Consider the following 20,545-nt stretch of genomic DNA (forward strand, 5'->3'; position numbering starts at 1 on the left):
ATCGTAGGCTGTTTTCATTCGTCAGCTGTCTGAGTTCCTGAGCTTTTCTATCGTCGGTCTGAATTTCTCTTCTTGACCTATCTGAGCTAGACCTGAAACGAGACGTGACAAACGTAGCTCGATTTGGGGCCAAAACGGACCAGCTGCTGATTGGTTAATTTTGTGGTGTTAGAAAAAAGCAAAAAATTCAAACTACCGCCCGACCGCGTGTGGGCAGTGTTGTCAAAAGCGATTGAAAATACGAGTCGCGTACATTTTCATTTTGATATAATATTTAATTATTCAATATTTTGAACAAGTAAATGTATGTAATTATTCGTAATAATTAGTTAAATTTATTGAGAATAAAATTAGAAATTCTGCTGACAGAAACTGCTGTTACGGAGACTGTTTCATCTGTTCAGAAGGGTGCTACTCAGTACTATCAATTTAATCCTACTCAATATGAAGGATTGATAAGAGACGAACCAGCCAAAGGCTGAAAGTCTCTATAATAAAGACAAATCAATCAATAAAGGATTGTTGAGCGGATTGTTTATTGTTTTTGTAATTTTTGTTTGAATTAGAAACTTATGATCACAAAAAAGAAAATAATCAGTGCCTTATTTCGAATAGGATTAATTCGAGAGTGAACCTATTTGAACAAACAATTTAGGCTCAATACTGTTTTCTTGAACACAACTATACGTTTGGAAAAATCCTAATACTAAATAAGACATTTTCACCTAAGAAACATACATGTTCACAAATATCATTTAAAACTAAGCCATCTTTAGTTTCGATTTACGAACACTCTAAATTATAGGAGTTATCGGCGGAGGCCGTCCCCTGAAACTCATGGCAAAATTTATGGGCTCTCCTCATTTATGTTCCGTTTATCCTATATTCCACATTAGTTAAATAAAATCCTACAATAATGATTATGGTAAAAAAAAACTTTCACCTTGAAGCAACATGAAATGTTTGGCAACACTAGCCCGAACGACGATTGTTGCGAAATCAAAATAAACAACAAACATATTGGAAGAGAAGAAGAACAACAAGAAGCCAGTTGTCCGGTCTCGTCTCAGAGCTAGATGTGTGTGCCGCCGCGCCACGCCGACGTTTTTTTTCACACCGCCGCCAGTCAGGTTGACCCGGCGCACCGCTGTTCACATTTTTCCACGACGCCGAACAAAATTTCCCACGTCGATGAGAAATCGACAAAGATTTTTTTTCGTCAGCACACACGAACAACCTGTTTAGACCTGATAGCAATAATAATTGTATTTTCTGAAGAGTTTGCATTTTTTCTTGTAAAATTTTGTCGTACTTTTTCTTGAGATCTCCGTCCGTATACTTGGTGCCATTTTTACAATTCCTTTGTCAGATTTGCGGTTGACTTTCGTTAGCCTATTGGTTGAGGCTTTGAATAGTCTATCCAACGCGCGACGATTCCCGATCCTACATGAATATTCAATATTATAGGGAATCGCGCCACTTGGGCGGTGGCTTCTATATTCGTCTGTTTTCCACTATAACTCAGTCAAATTTTAACCAATTGACACAACTTTTGGAATGTGGTGAGATAGGTATAGTATCTACCCGTGTACAACATTTCAAGTCAATTGGTTCAAAATTGACTGAGTTATAGTGGAAAACAGACGAATATAGAAGCCACCGCCCAAGTGGCGCGATACCCTACCAGTTTTTTTTTCAAGAATTCTTCTAGAAATTCCAGAATAGATTTCTTTTTGATAATTTCCACGGATTCCTTCAGAAAATTTTTCACGAAAATCTTTAGAAATTCCTTCCTCTAGAGGAACTTCTAGGAATTTCACCAAGAATTTTTCTGAAAAACTTTCTATCTTCAAAAACCTTCTCCATGGATTATTTCAGAAAATTTCCCGGGAATTCTTTCAGAAAACCATTCACGGGTTCCAGACATTTTTACAGCGTTTTTTTGGATATCAAGAATTCAACATTCTTGCATAAATTACTCCAGGGATTCCTGCAAGAAATCTTCCAAATATTCTTACAGAAATATTTTTCAGGGATGCCTTAAGATAATTGACCAACGTTTCGTTAAGAAATACCTCTCAAGTTCTTTTTGGAAATTCTTCCAGAGATTTACTTCGATTCTTTCAAAAATTCTTCCAATGGCCAGGAACCCCTTGCCAAATTTTGCCAGGAGTTTCTGAAGAAATTTCTACTGCTCCGGTTCCTTCTGAAATATTTCCTGGGATTCCTGCAGAGATTCCTCCAGGAATTCGTGAGATATTCCTTCACGGATTTCATTGCATATCCAGAAATTTACTCTGGGACATGTTTTTGACGATCAATTATACCTTTTTTGTTATTTTACCATAACATGTCATTGTGTGAAGAATTAGCAATAAGTTAAAATTCACAAATACAAAGAAATTAAAAAAAAAAAAAAAAATAACATGTCATACTGAAAATTTGATTGACAAATTTTAGCACGGGGTGGGTATGTTAACCCTAAAACCAACCCGGCCTGTGGCTACGCCAGTGTATTATACATAAAAAACTGGAGAAATTTGTGAAGGATTCTCTGAAGCAATTTCTAAAGGATTTCCTGAAGATTCTGAGATTTTTTTTTGAAAATTTCCTGAAGAGTTTTCCTTAAAAAATTTTTGCAAGAATTCGAGCAGAAACAGAAGGTTTGGAGGAGTTCTTGAATAAATTCACATACAAATTTCTGAAGGGATTCTTGAAGGATGTTCTGGAGCAAACCCTGGAAGATACTTCTGGAGAAGTTCTTAGAAGAATTTCTTGCAAAATTTCTGCAGGTATAAGTGGATAAAAATCCCTGAAATTTTTTCTAGTGAAATTTTGTAGTTAACCCAGCAGAAATGTATAACCAGTCTGGAAAAATTCCTGAAGAAATCACTAAACTATGTTTCTTAAGAAATTGATTTTTTCGAAATAATCTCCAAAGCAATGCCTGGATAAGTGAAGATTGCTCTGCAGTTATTTTATGACGAAGTTCTTGAGAAATTCTTGGAGAAACGAAGCGATTACTGAAATAATCTTTGAAATAATTTGATCGTAAACCGGGGTCAAATTGATCTTCGGGTCGAAATTAATCAGACGTTTTTCAGTTAGGTTGAGCATATGTTACATAGTTTCTTTTTATGTATTGTGCTGTTGGAAACAGATACTATACGATATTTGCATCAAAACTATTTAAAGTATACTTTATCCAATGGAAAAACGTCTGATCAATTTCTACCCGGAGATCAATTAGACCCCGGTTTACGATACCTGAAAAAAAAAAATCTGATAGAATCCCGTAGGAAGGTCTCAATAAATTCTAAGAGAAGTTTATGGTGAAATCTCTGGAGAAATATTTGAGAAACTTCTGAGACGAATCTCGTAGATATGAGTTTCTGACACAACGTCTGAATCTACGAATCTACGAAGGGATTCCAGAAAGGAACCTTCTGAAGAGCTCCAGCAAAAATTTCAGAAAGCAATTCTGCAAAAAATCTGAATTTCTGAAGCAATGGCTGGATAAGTTGCGGGATGAATGCTTGGAGGAACCCCTGAAGAATTCCAAGAAACACTTGAGGAATAACTGAAAAAAGCTGGAGTAATCTTTGATGAAACTTCCGAAGGATTCGCTAGAGGAACTCCTCTACAATCTGTTAAGGATTTTTTTTTGTAGAAAATGATTTTTTCGAAGGAATGGCTGGGTGAAACGTAAACGTAGAAAAACGCCAGAAGGAATATCTTGGAGAATACCTGGAAAAATCTCAATACAAATCCTGAAAGAAATTTCACAGGAATTCCTGGAGGTATCTTTGGAAGAAGTCTTGAAAAGGGTTCGAGCAACAATTTCAGAATACTTATGAAATTATTGGAGAAATTTCAGAAGGAATCTTCAAGCAAATCATAATGGTAGACTCTTTTTTTTTAACAACTATGAATGTTGAGATTCCGAACGAAAACAGCATCAGGTGTTCTAGAAATTAATCGGAATAATCGGAATAATCGGATTATTGGTCCATAAACATGCTGGTTCTTGGATTGATGGCATACTTAATAGCTGAAGAAATATCGTCTTGATTAGGAAAAGTCATCCAAATAATGTGATTTTTTAAATAATGTCAAAACACGCCGATTACGCCACCGTGTGCACCGCTGCCTTGAATTATTACCCAGGTAATGCGAGGTATGCACTTCAAACGGAATCGCTCAAGTGTAATAGGATCCGGAATTAGCGACGCTTTCTCATTTCTTGAGCGATTTCTTGCCTGAATTTCCCATGCATCGAGATAGGCCAAGGAATGTTTTGCGATCTGCGTACTACCCATAACCAAAAAGCAGTTAAAATGGCATCAATTCGGCACTAGATGCTCCTTTACAGCAGGTCATTAAATTCTAATCTGCCGTATATGCGCCATTAGTGCTAATTAAATGCAGATTTTGGCCCGATATACGGCTGATTAAATGCCTATCCCTCCTACCCCCCAGATTGTCAAAAAATAAAAACAAAATATTTTCCCTGCCCATTTTACGGCTTCCCTTTCTCTTCTTTTTCTCACTCTCCTGCTGTGGAGCGTTTGAGGCTTGGAGCACGTCCTGAACTGCTGTTGCTGTTTTTTTGTTGCTTTCGGTCAAATTGGGATTTGATCCCTCGATCCTCGGGTTGACGATGGTGCTGAACCGCGCTACAGGGTAAGCTATAGACGATCAGATAAAGCGCGTTGGTTTTGTGATCTATTTAAGGCATGAGTATTACATCGGCAGTTGCTTCGTTATGCTATGAGTACAGCAGGTGCTGATAATAACATCGATCATTGAAAACCATCCATGGAATTATATGTGCCAATGCATGTTTTCCTATTGATTTCATTTGTTGTTAACTGTGATTGACTGGACATGATGACTTCTATCTAAAGCCGTGGCACGGAAATTAGAAAGTGGAAATGTGTTGTGGTTTAAGCATCACGCATCTCTCTTAGCAGTTTAATGGCAATAAAGTAGCAGTTATGATGCCTGTTGACCAAAATATACCGTGCATTTGAAATGCTACGAAACTGCTGTCAGATTTTAAGTAGCAGAATGCAGATATAAAACAGAAATACGGCTTATTCAAATGCTTATTGGTTACCTGGGATATACGCCGCCACCTGTGGAATGTGATTCGGCGCATACGTCTTATCTGAGCACTTAGATCGCCTATGATGATCTTGACGTGGTGCAGGATGCAGTAATATTCCATTGGAATATATAGTGTATTCTATGGGTGTACGAAAAATTCCATCGAGCTTCCAGTACTTACTGAATGTTGCTCTCTGTTCCAGTTTCTGTTTACGGCTGTCGGTGGTGGTGATGATTACCCGCTCAAATGTGAAATCGTTTGTTCATCTACGCCCACTTCCAATGCAGGGATTTCATTTTCCCACCAGCCGGCAGCCTGTGTGTCTAAGTACTTGTTTATGCGGCGACAAATGGTTCCAGGAGGAGCCCCAGTAGGAAGCATGGTAAATAAACTGAAATGAGCATTGCCAGAGTTGGCAGCTCACGGAATGTACCGTCCCACCCACAGGATACAGTAGGTATTTGGTTTGTTATTGTCAGACAGCAGCAGGATCCTGGCAAAGATTGGCAGACCACGCCAGACTCAGACCAAGCAGCCAGAGAGCGACCGCCTCCCGTACATTAGCAACACAGAGGCAAACAATAGCTATAGCAGCACCATCAGGATGTTGAGGGTTGTTTGCATTTCTGGTAGGTGGAAGGATTACTGCTAAACACGGCCCACAGTTCCTTGGTTTATCCATGATAGGGGACATCCATGTAAAATGAATTATTCATCATTTTTTGAAGATTTTCTTTAGTTGAAACAGATGTTTAAAGTTCATCACGAATAACACTAACCAGAAACCTCCAAGATTTCGAAATTATCGACACCACGCCTCAAGTGAACTGTTTTCCTCACGTTTCCCCTACAAACAATTGCTGGCAATTGCAAGGGTGAAAGCACACCTGATTCATTGACAGCCGGTTCCTGTGAAATTTAGTTGTACTGGTAAACCAAACGTAGGTACAACCAGCTGATTGTACAACCGAACAAACACGTTGGAAGCAATCAGTGGGAATGTGATTAATTATTTATAGCTGCACTTCCTCTCCGGCGAATATCGGTTGGAGCAAAAAAAAAAACTGCAAAGCGATCGATATTCATAAGAACGCATAGAAACATAATAGACCTAATTTTAAAGGAATTGTATTGAGTATGAAACATGTAATGATTATAAGGGGGTTCGTTTTTGGCTCAATGACAATCATGAATCCGCTGGTATACTTTGAACATCACTGGAACCCCATGGAACGACCCAGAAACCCCTTGAAATCCCTAGAACGCTCTTGAAAATCCCCGAAACCCGCTGGAATGTCCCTGAAACCTCATAGATCCCCCTGGAACACTCTTGGAACTGCCATGGGACCTCCTGAAACCCCTGTAACTCTTTGGGACGCCCTAAAATCCCTTGAAAACCCCTGGAACACTCACCAAACCCGCTAAACCCACTGGAATACTCTTGAACGTTCCCTGGAATGTCCCTGGGACCGACCCCCTTAAATTTTTTGAAATCCCTGAAGCCCATTGAGACCCGCTGGAACACCCTAAAACCTCTGGAACACCTGGGACGCCTCTTGAACCCCCTGAAACCCCGTAGAACGCCCATAAAATACTATGGAACGTCCGTGATATTCCCTGGAACGCTCCTGAAACTTCTTGAAGATCCTTGGAACGCTCCTGAAACCCCTTTTGAAACCTTCTGCAACACCCTTTGAACATCTCCAAAACCGCATTATCCTCCAGAGCCCCCTAAAACCCCATGAACCGCTCATGAAACTTCCTAATGCCCCGTGGGGCCCTTCGAAAGCCCCTGAAATACCTCTGGAATGCCCGTGAGACCCCCTGAAACCTCTTGACCACCGCTGGTGCGCCCCCGCGTGCTGTATGATTGAAATTGAAAACAACACTGGCAGTCACGCTAACAGATTAGGTTATGACAGCGTTCAACAATTGGATCATGGATGCATACGGTTTTCAGAAACTGTTCAAAATTTGGGTAGTTTTCAACAATTGACGAATCACCCTATAGCGAAAACAATACACGCCATGCAGAAACACGAGGGAAATATTCTGAGCTGCCACGGGCCGAGGGGCGATCCGATCGGTACCATAATTGGGATGTTTGCTTTGCCATTCCATATTTTATTATTGCAACCAAACTGGATACAAATAAGTGATGGTCGGTTGCACGCGATCGTTCATTTAGCATGGAATGACCCATATCGTCGTCGGTTTCCTGCATTAGGGGCAAAACTCAAAATTTGTCATTTTCGAGATTTTGATGACAAACGACGAAAAACTATGTAAACTTTCATCTCACAAAGACCCGTTCCGAAATTCGAGATTTTGGCATTTTTAGCAATTTTCTGCAATAAAGGCACAACTCAAAATCAGTCATCTTTTTCAATAGTCGTTGAAAAATAGTCATCCGAAATTCATAAAATAGATAGTCCTCCAGTCCCTTTCCATGATACAACAATAGAAATTAGTTTATTTTTGACAAATGATGAGTGAAATATGTGAAATTGTAGGAGGTGCTTTAAGATTCCCAATTTTCAAACACTTATTCTGAAAATTCACATTTTTTGAGTTGTGCCCCTATTGAAGGAAACCGACGATATGTCCTGAACCAGTGAAAGAGGGTATGTGTTAGGTATGATAACTTTATTAACAGATACCTTAATATTCATTATAAAGTTACCCATAATATTTGCATTGTTGTTCTCCGGTTGTAGCGAATTGATGCTATTGACGCCCATAAAAGTGCATTTCTCCAATGTAGGAATGTAGTTTCTACCCAAAAGTGGCATGAAGTTGTTTCAGTAAGTAGCTGACATGTTTCTCAATGTTCTTAATTTTGACTACAACCTGTGGTTTTCCATATATTTTTAATCGCTAACCATTTACTACAACTAATCGACTAGCACAATCAACGACTTCAACACTTTCAACATATTTTTGTGGGTGGCCAAGTTTATTACGGACACTGCTGCCCCGCATTAAACCTCCATGCTAAAAATATTGCCTTCTACAACAACTTCTACTACACAAGGGCCACCATCTCTAATTCCGTATTTTATCATCATACATGCAAAGGGACTGTCCATTAATTACGTAAGGGAATTTTTGCGATTTTCCGACACCCCCTCCCCCCTTGTAAGATTTTTTGTGTGAGAACCCAAAAATTTTTGTATGGCGCGTAAGATTTCTCAAATCCCCCCTCCCCCCAAAAACCCTTACGTAATTAATGGACGGCCCCAAAGTTATAATCCAAGTCCTCCGCCACGCTATGTCCAAAGGGAAGTATTATGAAAATCCAATGTACCTCAAAATTTGTTCGCTTGAATCTTATTTTTGGACCTCTAGCTTCAGAAAATGTGTGGTTTAAAATAATCCATCTTGGGTTTTTTCCCATACATTTTTATATGGGACGAAATTGACATGAAAATGACTTGTTTCGATATTTGTATGGGAAAATAGGAAAAAAAAATCAAAAATATAAAAAAAACCCAAGATGAAATATTAAAAAACCGCACAGATTCTGAAACTAGAGGTCCAAAGATCTTAGGGAATAACATTTGAGGTACATTGGCTTTTCATAATACTTCCCTTTGGACATAGCGTGCAGTGCCAAATAAAAGGCTTGGTGTGAAATATGTCAGATACATTAGTAGTGGTAAGGATTCTATAACATTTACCCGAAAACCATTTACCCGCAAGACGTTTACCCGAAAAACATTTACCCGAATGTAACATATACCCGAATGCCAAATACCCGAATGCGACATTTACCCGAATGCGACACTTACCCGAATGCAACACTTACCCGAATGCGACATTTACCCGAATAGTTTATTACTATGCACAAATTATGATTTTGTGAAAAAAGTTCATTTTTTTTGTTCAATTCAAAAAGTACATGTATTATTTTGTGTTGTGGATCAGAAAAGCATTTTGAATATCAAATTCCTCAAGAACCTATTTCATCAATTTTTTTCTGAAACGATCCACGATAGGAATTTACAGGGCATATGCTTGAATCAAACTAATCCCTGCAGCTTACATTGTTTTTGGGTTAACGCTGTTAGCATTCACTCTAGATATTTACCCTTCTTTGATTCATAAGCTGTTCTTTTGATAAGGGAAGAACAATTTATGATTTAAAAAAGGGGAAATCTTTTTTTGTAGGCCAAATGGTCATAAGCTCGAAACAATTGGAAAACAGCCCTCGGAAAATCAACATATCATTAGAAAAAAACTTTGATAAAAAAAAGTTTGCAATTTGTTCACGATACAGAACATCCTGTTATTAAAAGAAGAGAAAATTCTTAGGTGTGGACTTGGAATTCATCACTCAATCCTGTAAAAATGTAATTTAAAAGAACATCCTATGATCGAAAGAAGAAAAAAACTCATGTACAGTTAGTAGTTCGAACGCCATAAAAATATGCAGCAGTACAACTCGAAACAACAGCCTTTGAAGAGAAGAAGGAAAAATCTTCGAAGGATAGGAATAGTTTGGCCACCAAACTTCTAAGTTGTTAACACTATGTATTTCTTTAAAAGAAAATCTACCAAATTACCCGAAATCCATAATTCCGAATAGGCCTTTATCCCAAAATCCATTACCCCGAATGGGTCATTACCCCGTTATAGGTAGAGAAATGGATAGTAAGCCCAGCATACTAACCGAGTGGTCATTAGGCCGAAACAGTGATAGATCGATCGATTAGCAGGCCTCGAAAGAACAGTCTATTCTAAAAAAAAAAAGAAAAATATCTGATCAAGTTGCTAATTTGACCACCAATCAATTGTGTACATCTTAACTGAAAGAACAGCTTATTATTCAAAGAAGGACAAATCTTTCATGGAGTTAGAAGTTCGTCTGCAAATAAACTATATAACATTCCAACTCGAAAAAAATTGCCTCTATTTCCAATTTGGTCGACCAACTCAGCCACAGTACACAGTTGGACACTGCAAATTCAAAAGAGCAGCCTATTTTAAAAAGAAGGCAAATATTAGAAGAAGTGGATACTCGCAGTATGGCTGCAAAATTGTGACCGAGTGTATAATAATGTAATACACTGTATATATGTATATAAGTAGCTCAAAGCAGCCTGTGTTGTTAAAATGCAATAGCTTGTAAAAGTCATTACAGTTATGATAAAAACAGTTCAATTTATCCTAAACTTTTTGGTGACAATTTAGCATTCATCCTTATGACTTTCGGCATGAATGTTTTTTAGCCGAATGGCTCGATGTCTTTTCGGGCATTCTCACTTATCAGAAAGCTAGCCATTTGACAAGGTCTGGGGCATGAATTCGGTATCAAATGGATTATAATGAAAACGAATCTCGCGGGGATATGGTTATAAGATCGTCTATTTGAAAGAACATTTAACATTTAAAAGAAGGAAACATTCCAGATTAAAATACTTATAGCTTTCAAAGGAATAGCTATAAGTTCGAAAGAACAGTCATAGCTTGAAATAAAAAGAATTATCAAATAAGAACTTCAACAACTATAATGTAACAGCATTTTACAGTTCCAAAGAACAACCAATAATAAAAAAAGGGAGAATTATTTATTAAAATATGAAAGGCCGGTTAGTTAAGCATACTGAGCTCTTCGTTCAGGATCCATATTTGAATAGACAAGTACATCATCTTCGGCCATCGGATATGTACACTGAATATCAGGCAAATTAATTGAATCAGCAACCTCTCCCTTCGTCACAGTTTTCTTACTTAACCCTTCATGAATCACAACGTTGTTGAAGATTGCCCAAGGATTACCCATTTGTAACTGATTAAGTTTTATCAACTTCTAATCAATTGCCCACAGTGGACAGTTTTTGGACGACCTCCTGAAGGATTCAGGTTGGCGTTCGGGCTTGTGATGTGGAGACGTGAAAAAAAAAAAAAACAAAATATTAAAAAACCCTCAAATTAAAATTGCATTTTGACCGCCAGTTACTCCTGTACCAGAGTGCTTGATGATCACTTTGCCTGATGATTATTAAGTCTAACGAAAGCCGGCTGTATAACATCGGGTCATAACATATATTATTGACAAATCATATGGGGATCAAGTCCACGGTTTTTTTTTTGCATTTTTCGGCTATTTTTGCATTTTTGCTATTTTTCGGGTAAATTTCGTATTCGGGTAAATGTCGTATTCGGGTAAATGTCGCATTCGGGTAAATGCCGCATTCGGGTGAATGTCGCATTCGGGTATTTGTCGCATTCGGGTAAATGACGTTCGGGTAAATGTCATTCGGGTAAATGTGTTTCGGGTAAATGGTTTTCGGGTAAATGTTATAGAACCGTGGTAAGTGGGTCTCCAGTTAGCCTAGTGGTTGAGGCTATGGATCACCAATCCGTTCCAGTCGGGAAAAAAATCTCGACTCCCTGGGCATAGTGTATCATTGTCCTTACCTTACAATATACAAATTCATGCAATAGTAACTGTGGAAGTGCTTAACACTAAGTTGAAGCGAGGCAGGCCAAGTCCCAGTGGGGACGTAGAGCCATAAAGAAGAAGAAGAAGAAGAAAAATATTCAACGCTTGTTTGCTTATTCAAAATATTTAGAGTTGTGCGCCTCTTTCACGAAAATAAAGATGCATGAGAATTTTATTAACCCTTTGGAGCCGGATTTTTTTACCGATGCTGGCGCAACCGCGCTGGTGTGGAACACGTTTGTTATGCTCGGTTTCAGAGCCGGGGTCATATTGACCCCTTCGGCTCCAAAGGGTTAAATTGATAAATCATCTCATCTGAAACACCCTTGAACATTCACAATCCTTTAGCTGTGATGATGAGCTTACGTAATGCTTGCATCGTTCAGCTTGCCATGACCTATGGCCCATCGCCACCCGAGAAAATAAGGCTTCCAGTTCTAGTAAGAAAAGAATGGCTCTGCCGAGATGAGGCAGAGATGAGGCTGCATTATTATAGAAACATGACACCCGTCGTCCCCGAGGGACTTTGTTAGCGCCCGCCGTCGTCGTAGCCGTCTCGCATTATATGCGGCTTGATGGGCTTGACGGGGCTGACTGGGAGATATACTATGGCACACCGTACATCGGGGGTAAATTGATTAGAAAATCTATCATTATAAGACATCTACTTGGACGTATAAGATCAGAATTAATGGTATGATAAGGCACAAATTTTGGTGGAATTTCTTGATACTAATATTACATGAGATATATATGGTTCAAAAACTATAAAAATGATTCTCTCAAAATTCTGAATTCAGAGTAATTTGTAAGGAAATATTTTAAAATGTGCTGAGGGTAATAGACTAGATTCTTGGTGGTCCATGAACTTTTCGTAATGGAAGTTTCTTAGATCCTTGGCCATGAGCAGGCTATGGTTGAGAAGCAGTCTTTGTTCCAATTTAGGCGTTACGCCAACAAGCAGGAGAAAAATATGTTAAAACTGCCATACCGTTCTCAAATTAGCCCCAGTTTCCGGTTGCGATAGCATACCCTATAGTCAGTAAAACTGCCAGCCGGTGCGACGCGGAGCTTCTGCGTGGGATGTGTGCAGCTGCAAACGATTGCGATGATGATCCCAACCTCACCACCAACAACAGCTGGATCGCGAAGATTGAAGAATGACGAGCCGGAGCCCTTCTCCTGTCCGGCGCACCGGGCGGCGCGGCATTATCATCGTGCCAGCCAGCAGCACACACACGCGCTCGCTCGACACGACCAACTTGTTTTGAGGCTAGAATCGATTGTTTTCCGCTGACTTTTGAGGTTGATTGACTTGGCCGCGGCACCGGCAACCGGCAACGATGCTGGTGGGTGAATGTTAATTGATTTCGTTTAGCCGAACCGTCCCTGGTCTAGGCGGAATCGTTAGGGGTGTTGGGTGGTGAGCTCAGCAGATCAGCTCGGCTATGGTTCGCGCTCTCACGATGCTGGAACGACCCAAATTTGGGCTTGATTATTGACCTTGATACTGGAGAAACTGCATGCGGGAGAGGTTTTTGTCTGGCGAAAACAGTAGCGTAGTTAATGCTAACATTGAATGTTTACCCAATTAGTTGGCATAATTTTCGCAACTATTTTGGCAACAGTGGTAGCACGTGTGCCTTGGCGAAATAATGGGACAGACGAGAAGAAAGATTCATCAAACAGTGCCGACAGTTTTTGGCTGTTTTAGTGAACATTTAGGGTGTAGACAGGGGGCGCTACTTCGGCCATTTTCCACAAGAGTTAATTAACATAAGTGCATTTAATGCAAATGATTGATAAGCACCGTCCTCATGCAATAGTCGTCATAAGTTATGAGACACATTTTAATAAATTCTTTCTAACAGATTTTTTGGAGCAGAAGTTTTCAGACCTATTGTGGCAGTTTTTGTTTTTTCTACACGTTCATAGTTTTCAAATGTAGCTTGTAAAGAAAATAACTTGTAAATTTCCTTTGCGAAATCTTGGTGAGATCGCTTCTGTTTGTATGGTTTCACGTTCTGCCTGGTTCCATGCTGCAGCATGGACGTTGCTCTCAACTACGTTGTTTTTGACTACTTACTGCATGAAATTCTCTCATTCTCTGTCACTCTTACAAAAATTGTGTGAACAACAAGGCCAAAAAAAACGTCAAAATCCTATACTAAGTCAAAACAATGCAGTGCCGTTGAATTCTTTGTTTATCGAATCCAAACAAACTTTTTTCATGTCTACATTGGTAAATATTGTTCAGCGTGTCTCGCGCCAACATAGACTCAAATAATGAAACTTTGCCCAGGTAACCAATAAACAGTTAAAAAGGAATTAATTCGGCACTATATGCGCAGCAGGTCATTAAATGCTAATCTGCCGCCATAAGTGTTAATTGAAAGCAGGTTATGGCCCAATTTATGGCTGATTAAATGCTTATATGTATCTCCTATCAACCAAACTGTCAACAATAAAACACGTTTTGAAATGCTGCTGTTATTTTTGCTGATTTCGACGAAATTGGGAATCGATCCCTCGATTCTGTTGGATTGTAGGTACATCCTTGGAGGTGCATCACACAGCTCAGTGAGGAGCTAGGTATCAACTGGTAGGTATGGTGGAAATGAATTGTAAATAAGTTATACCTAGATTGAATAAAGGAGAGACACTGTGCTGGTAGCGATATCAGTCAGTGCCTGGGTTTTAAAAACAAAGCCTCGCCTGTGTTTTTATTTCCAATAGGTTATGGGCCCAGGGACGCCCTGGCGGTTCGGGAAGCGAGGAGACCAAGATGCGGTACCATCCAATATCCGATGAGATATCAAGATGCGATGAGGCCTGGTGCCAATAGTCGTTGAGATACCGAGAGGCGGTGAGGATCTAGTATCTTGAGGGACCTGCGCTGGAACCAGGAGATCGAGGCAGAGGGTGCTGGCTGATCGGGACGCTGGAGCTGGATGGCGGGAAGGTACTCGGATGAAGCTTGGAGCCAGGAGGAGCTTGGAAGCAAAGGTAGCTCGGTAGTTAGAGCAAAGGTGCTATTAGGAGCTCGGCGGGATTTGGATCCAGGAGGAGTACGGTGACCAGATATGCTCGGGACGCGTCGGAGTGTGAGTGTGTGATGAGGAGGAGTGTTGGATTGTAGGTACATCCTTGGAGGTGCATCACACAGCTCAGTGAGGAGCTAGGTATCAACTGGTAGGTATGGTGGAAATGAATTGTAAATATATACCTAGATTGAATAAAGGAGAGACACTGTGCTGGTAGCGATATCAGTCAGTGCCTGGGTTTTAAAAACAAAGCCTCGCCTGTGTTTTTATTTCCAACAGATTCACTGGTTGACGATGGTGCTGAACCGCGCTGCAGAGTAAGCTATAGATGATTAAATAATGTGTCTTGAATTTTTTTTATCTATTTAAGGCTTGAATATTACACCAGCAGTTAGTTCGTTATGCTATGGGCTGGGCATGTTCTGATAATTAAATCTTGCATGGAATTCTTTTGCGGAATTATCTTTTTCCAATGATTTCAGCAAGCAAAGCAAGCAAAGCAAGTAACCCAGTTTCGGAAATAATACCAGCTTTCGACAGTTCAGCCAAAGCCCTCTCTCGGGCGTATTCCTGGTTTTCGCACAGCACTCATGAAACATCTTCATCTCGGCCGGCGATGTTCACTGCAAAACAATTCCTGTAGTTCGCTATCACCTGACACAAACGCGAATTGTACTCATCCCATATGATCCCTTACTGTTGATCTGATCCTTGGTGAAAGCTTTCTCTTTCGAGTCAACATCTATCGCATGCATATGAGTAATCACCGATTCTACACTGCTATCTTGATGACGACGTTCACGAGTAGGTCATTGTTGTTTTTGCGGCGCTTCTCTTTTGAGCTCCAAATCTCACTTGCGTTTAACCACTGAGGATGATATCTTCACCCAAATTCATCGCTGTGTCTTGGATCCAGGTTGGCATGACCTGCAACTCCACTGGTAAGGATACCCCATGAACCTGTAACTCAGTGCACAATTTCGAGGTCACGTTGATTTCGTTTTTTCCCGAATCCACGTAGAATTTCTGGAAAGAAATTTGACCTCTCCTACGTTCTTCGCAAACATTTCTGGGATCGTAGAAAACATCCCAAGTAATCATATGCTACTATTATTCGCCATGCGTGCCAATACAATGCTAGTGGAGAGTGACCTGCTCTAAAATGGACGTATAATAGCTATACAAGGCCACATAAGCGAAATATACTGCCAATGGTTACTTGGGTTTCCATCCGTATCTACTAGCGCTCTTATCGATACTCTAATCGCACTAGCACGTTCTTTACGAAAGAACTTTTCTGACACCCAAATCGGTAGGCATGTGAAAGCTTTCACATCACGTTAAGGGCCAACATTAAAGTTGAAGGAGTCGCCATTGATAAAATCGTCATCTCTTAAAAGTCGAAATCAGTTTTCTCATTCAGAACTGAAATGTTTACATTGAAAATGCATTCACTGCACAATGGTCCATGAAATAGATTTACGAGGAAAGATGCATTCAGCGTATTAGGGTGGTCCATATTTTCAAAGAAATTGGTAGCCAAACTTTTTCATTTGCAAGAACAACAAAATACATTCTTCGGAATAGTTGTAGATCTATCAATTTTGAGCAAGTTTTCTGAAGACACTTTTTATGTTACTTTAAAATTGACCGATCTAGAGGTATTTTTCTGAATAATGGTGGTTCAAGAAAAACCGGTTATCTGGCGTTAACTTTTCAGTTTTGATTTTTCGTCAAAGTCGCCCAAGAAACACTTGAAGAGCATTTGAAGAAGCGTCGTTTCGTGTGCTGAGATGGTCGTTATCTCTTTTGGTTCAAAAGTTACAGGCGTTTTCTTAAAAAATCATTGTTTTTTAAAAAGGTGTTTTGATGGGTTGCGGCAAACATAAAAATATCTTTTGCCCGCATTCAAAAGAAGAAATGTTGTTATAAAACATATCAAAAAATTAGAGGGGTGTTATTTTTGTAACTCAAGTGAAAAATACTTGAAAAGTGCCTATTTTTTCTAGAAAATCATCAATATCTTTTGAACGGAGTGACGTAGCAACATTCTCAGCGCACGAAAATGTGCGTTTCTCAAAGCTCTAAAAATAATTCTTAGACAATTTTGATGAGAAATTTGAAAAAAAAAAAGATAAAGCGTTTAAACTGTTTTGACCAAATTTGGAGCATTTTCCCATAGTTTTCATAGGGTGACGCTAGAACAAATTATTTTATTGCTTTAACTTTTATGTTTCAAATTTCTCGTCGAAGTCGCCTAAGAACGAAGCATCGTAGGCACATCTTGTTCTCAGATATTAAAAAAAAATTTTCCACAAAATTTTCCACTGTTGAGGAAAATTGGTTAAAAAAGTCGGAAAAAGTATTTTCAAAACTCGGAAAAATTCAAAAAAAAAATTGTTTTTGAAAGGAAATTGTATAAGCTATATTCTGTAAAATTTTCAAGATGTGGTTTTTCTTCGTTCATGAGATTCATCTCTGACTGCTTAACATAAATGTTATCATTCATTGAAACGATCCTGGAAAATGATAGAGTGAACTATTCGACTATCATTTTTCCTGCCATTTTTGATACTTGCAGTACATTGGAGATGTATTACAAGTTTTAAAGCAATCAGGCATACTGTGCAGCGTTGCGATACATTCTGTAGATATCAATGAAAAACTTGAGCCCACATTGAAGCAATGGAACGGGGACATCTCGTACCAACCGCTCAGATTTATAAACACAAATCACGTGAAAATTGGTGGAAGCAGAGATGGGAAATGTCATAAAAATGCCATTTTGTTATTTGCTAATTTAACTGCATTTAGTCGGAAATGTAAATCGACGACATCATTGATTATCCATAACTAATCAGCGTTATGAACTGGTGCTGCGTACGAACAGAAATTTACATCGAAAGTGGTGTAAATAAAAAAATGACATAAATTTTTTTTTTCATGATATTCCGCGACATTTTCCATCCCTGGATGGGAGTGACGTTGCCACGAAAGTGAAAGTCACTACTTGGCCCATGCTGTCCAGAGATGGAACACAGGTATTTAACTTGTGTGTCCTGACACGTATGCCTAGGATTGAGTGGTACATTTGCTCTCTGAAACGATAAAACACTGATCCCTCCGCTTATTCTGAAATTCACATTTTTGAGTTGTTCTTCTATTGCAGGAAACCAACGATATTACCAAACATAAGAAAATTTATGCCGCCATTTTTTGATTGAATTGCAGTAATAAATGGAACAAATTCAACAAAGTATTATTATCTCAGAAGCAAAATCAAACAGAAAAACTTTGGAATCTTTAGATAAATTGACAACCTCTATGTTGAGACCCACAAAGGTATTAAGTACTGTAAAAGTGCTTCCTAGGATGGTTTGATAAGAAACTTATGGAAAAAAAGCATCAGGTAGCATGAACATACATCACCATATTCGATCATGTTACAGCAGTTACAGCTGGGACTCGTATACAACGGTGCCACCCTCTTCATACCCACTACTATGTTTCAGCTGTCTTACACCCAATTGAACTAATTTTCTTGTAAATAGTTGAATCTTAGAAAAAAAAATAGCTAAATTGCTCAAAAGACAGCTGAGAAATTACAGTGGCCGTGTAAGGTAGGTTGCACCGTGTCAAAATAGTCCCCACAGTATTGCTTATTCAATATGCCCAGGGGTAACAAATGGAAATATTCATTATTGTTATTGCTTCGGATGGATACAACGTGGACAGTAGCGTAACAAAATAATTAAAATTCTTCCTTCCGCGAAGGATTCAACGCTTCGAAATGTAAATGAATGGTTGGAATAACGAGAAAGAAATTACGCACCTACAGTCAGGTTTTTTTTTACGCGGGGGATACGTACCGCGTAAAAAAAAAACTCAGTTCAAAATTCGAAAAACCGCGTAAAAAAAGTCTCACCATTTCTCGACGAATCATGCAAAAATAAGACGATGAAATTTTTTTTTATATGGAGTTTTCATTTACGCGGCCGCGTAAATGAAAACCGCGTAAAAAAAGACCTGACTGTACCTTCTTGCTGTTGCAGGATTGGAATCGTTGTGAATCTATTGTGCAGTACTTCCGCAAAATTATTGGAGCAAAAGAGATGTGGTTTAAACATTTTTGAATTATTGTTATCTACATGATTAATTATGCATTATGTATCCTTTGACTGAAAATATATTATTTTCCGGTATTCATTTTGTCATTACAAGTGAATTTGCAGTAAAGTTGCACTCGCAAATTAAATAATCATAAATCAATTTCATATCAATAATAAAACATGAAGCGAATCGACCGGAACAAAAGCCGAACGAATCTGAATAAATTTATGCAAACTCATCGTTCACACATGCCCTACTTCTCTTCACCTCTATATGTAGGATGCCTGCCTACATGCATGCAGCAGCTGACTTGAAAAAATAAAGCTGATATTTATATCAATATCGATTCCACTTTGACTCGGTGCGATGCAAAGCTTGAATAATTTAAATCCCAGCTCCAATCATCCTTCGAATGGTTGATTCCCACTACAGGATGCGGGCGGATGGGAGGAGGAGCAAAAGGGCATGCACGCAGAGAAATGAGAAGCAAGTGGCAACATCAACGTTTTACAAAATGCTTGATGTTTATTTGGAGTCGGCAACAATCTCCACAGCCCTCAATCAAAATATACATTAGCTGTCCATGATGATTTCCTAAACTTATGAAAAAATTATTATTTCCACCAGTTACCCATTTTGATCTAACCATATTTTTGAGAAGGGCTCTTTGGAAATCTTTGAAAATTTTCATAATTAAATTAGTATTTTGGAAAAAAAATAAATAGACTGTACAATAGTTTTTGATTTCCTTTTGTTTTGATTTGGTTATTTGATGTTGTAATGGATCACAAATTCAATTTATTGCACTGTTTGCCAAGATGGATAAACAATAGACAAAGCAGTATTTTTTTTTTACAAAAACTTGAAAATTGTGAAAATATTTCTTGTTGGTCATGATTCAAAAGAGTGAAAAATTTTCAAAAAACCTTAAAAGCAAAATTTTAGTTTTTTTTTAATTTTTGGAAAGTCTAAATTCTACGAACTTTTCTCAGTGCTTTACTTGGCATGTTTATCATTCATACAAACAAGTTCATTGAATTAATAATGCTGGTTGTAAATTGAACATTCATTATTTTTTGTATTTTTAAGTTTTATGTTTTTGTTTTCTTTTTTTACTCCTGAATACTTGTTTAAGATACATCAAATCATTAATTTCTTCCCGTGCTCTAAACGGGCATTGATATCTGCGCCCCGTACAATTCGATCAGCGTAGATTGCAAACCTTGAGCCTGACCGGCTCGGCGTGACATTGTAGCCGAGAAGTATCGTTGTCGTCATCGTCGTCGGTCATCTGGATCGAATATGTAGAGCTAACCGACGACCAGGCGGGCAAAACAGTGCCAATCGATTACGGTTATACTATGTGTGTGTTGTTACGAGTGCGAGCTGACCGGTAGGTTTGAAGAATATTGTATAGATTGGATGCTTTATGCGGTTTCTGGGAAAGGTTCTGGCTGGAGTCGAGATGGGGAATAATTTACATTTTGCGTTTATACAACTGGGACGTTTGAAGTCAGCAGATGGGAATAATTTGAATAATCAACCGGTACCAAGAGAATAATTCAACTGCAAATCAGTTAGTTAAATCTTGATGGCCTTTGATGTTGGATGTATATTTAACTAGATGGAAAGGCAAGTTGACAGGAAGACAAGCCAGACAAGCCAGACAAGCCAGACGTACCAGACAAGCCAGACAAGCCAGACAAGCCAGACAAGCCAGACAAGCCAGACAAGCCAGACAAGCCAGACAAGCCAGACAAGCCAGACAAGCCAGACAAGCCAGACAAGCCAGACAAGCCAGACAAGCCAGACAAGCCAGACAAGCCAGACAAG

Source organism: Aedes albopictus, chromosome 3 (genome assembly GCF_035046485.1).
Source record: "Aedes albopictus strain Foshan chromosome 3, AalbF5, whole genome shotgun sequence".
Taxonomy (NCBI): domain Eukaryota; kingdom Metazoa; phylum Arthropoda; class Insecta; order Diptera; family Culicidae; genus Aedes; species Aedes albopictus.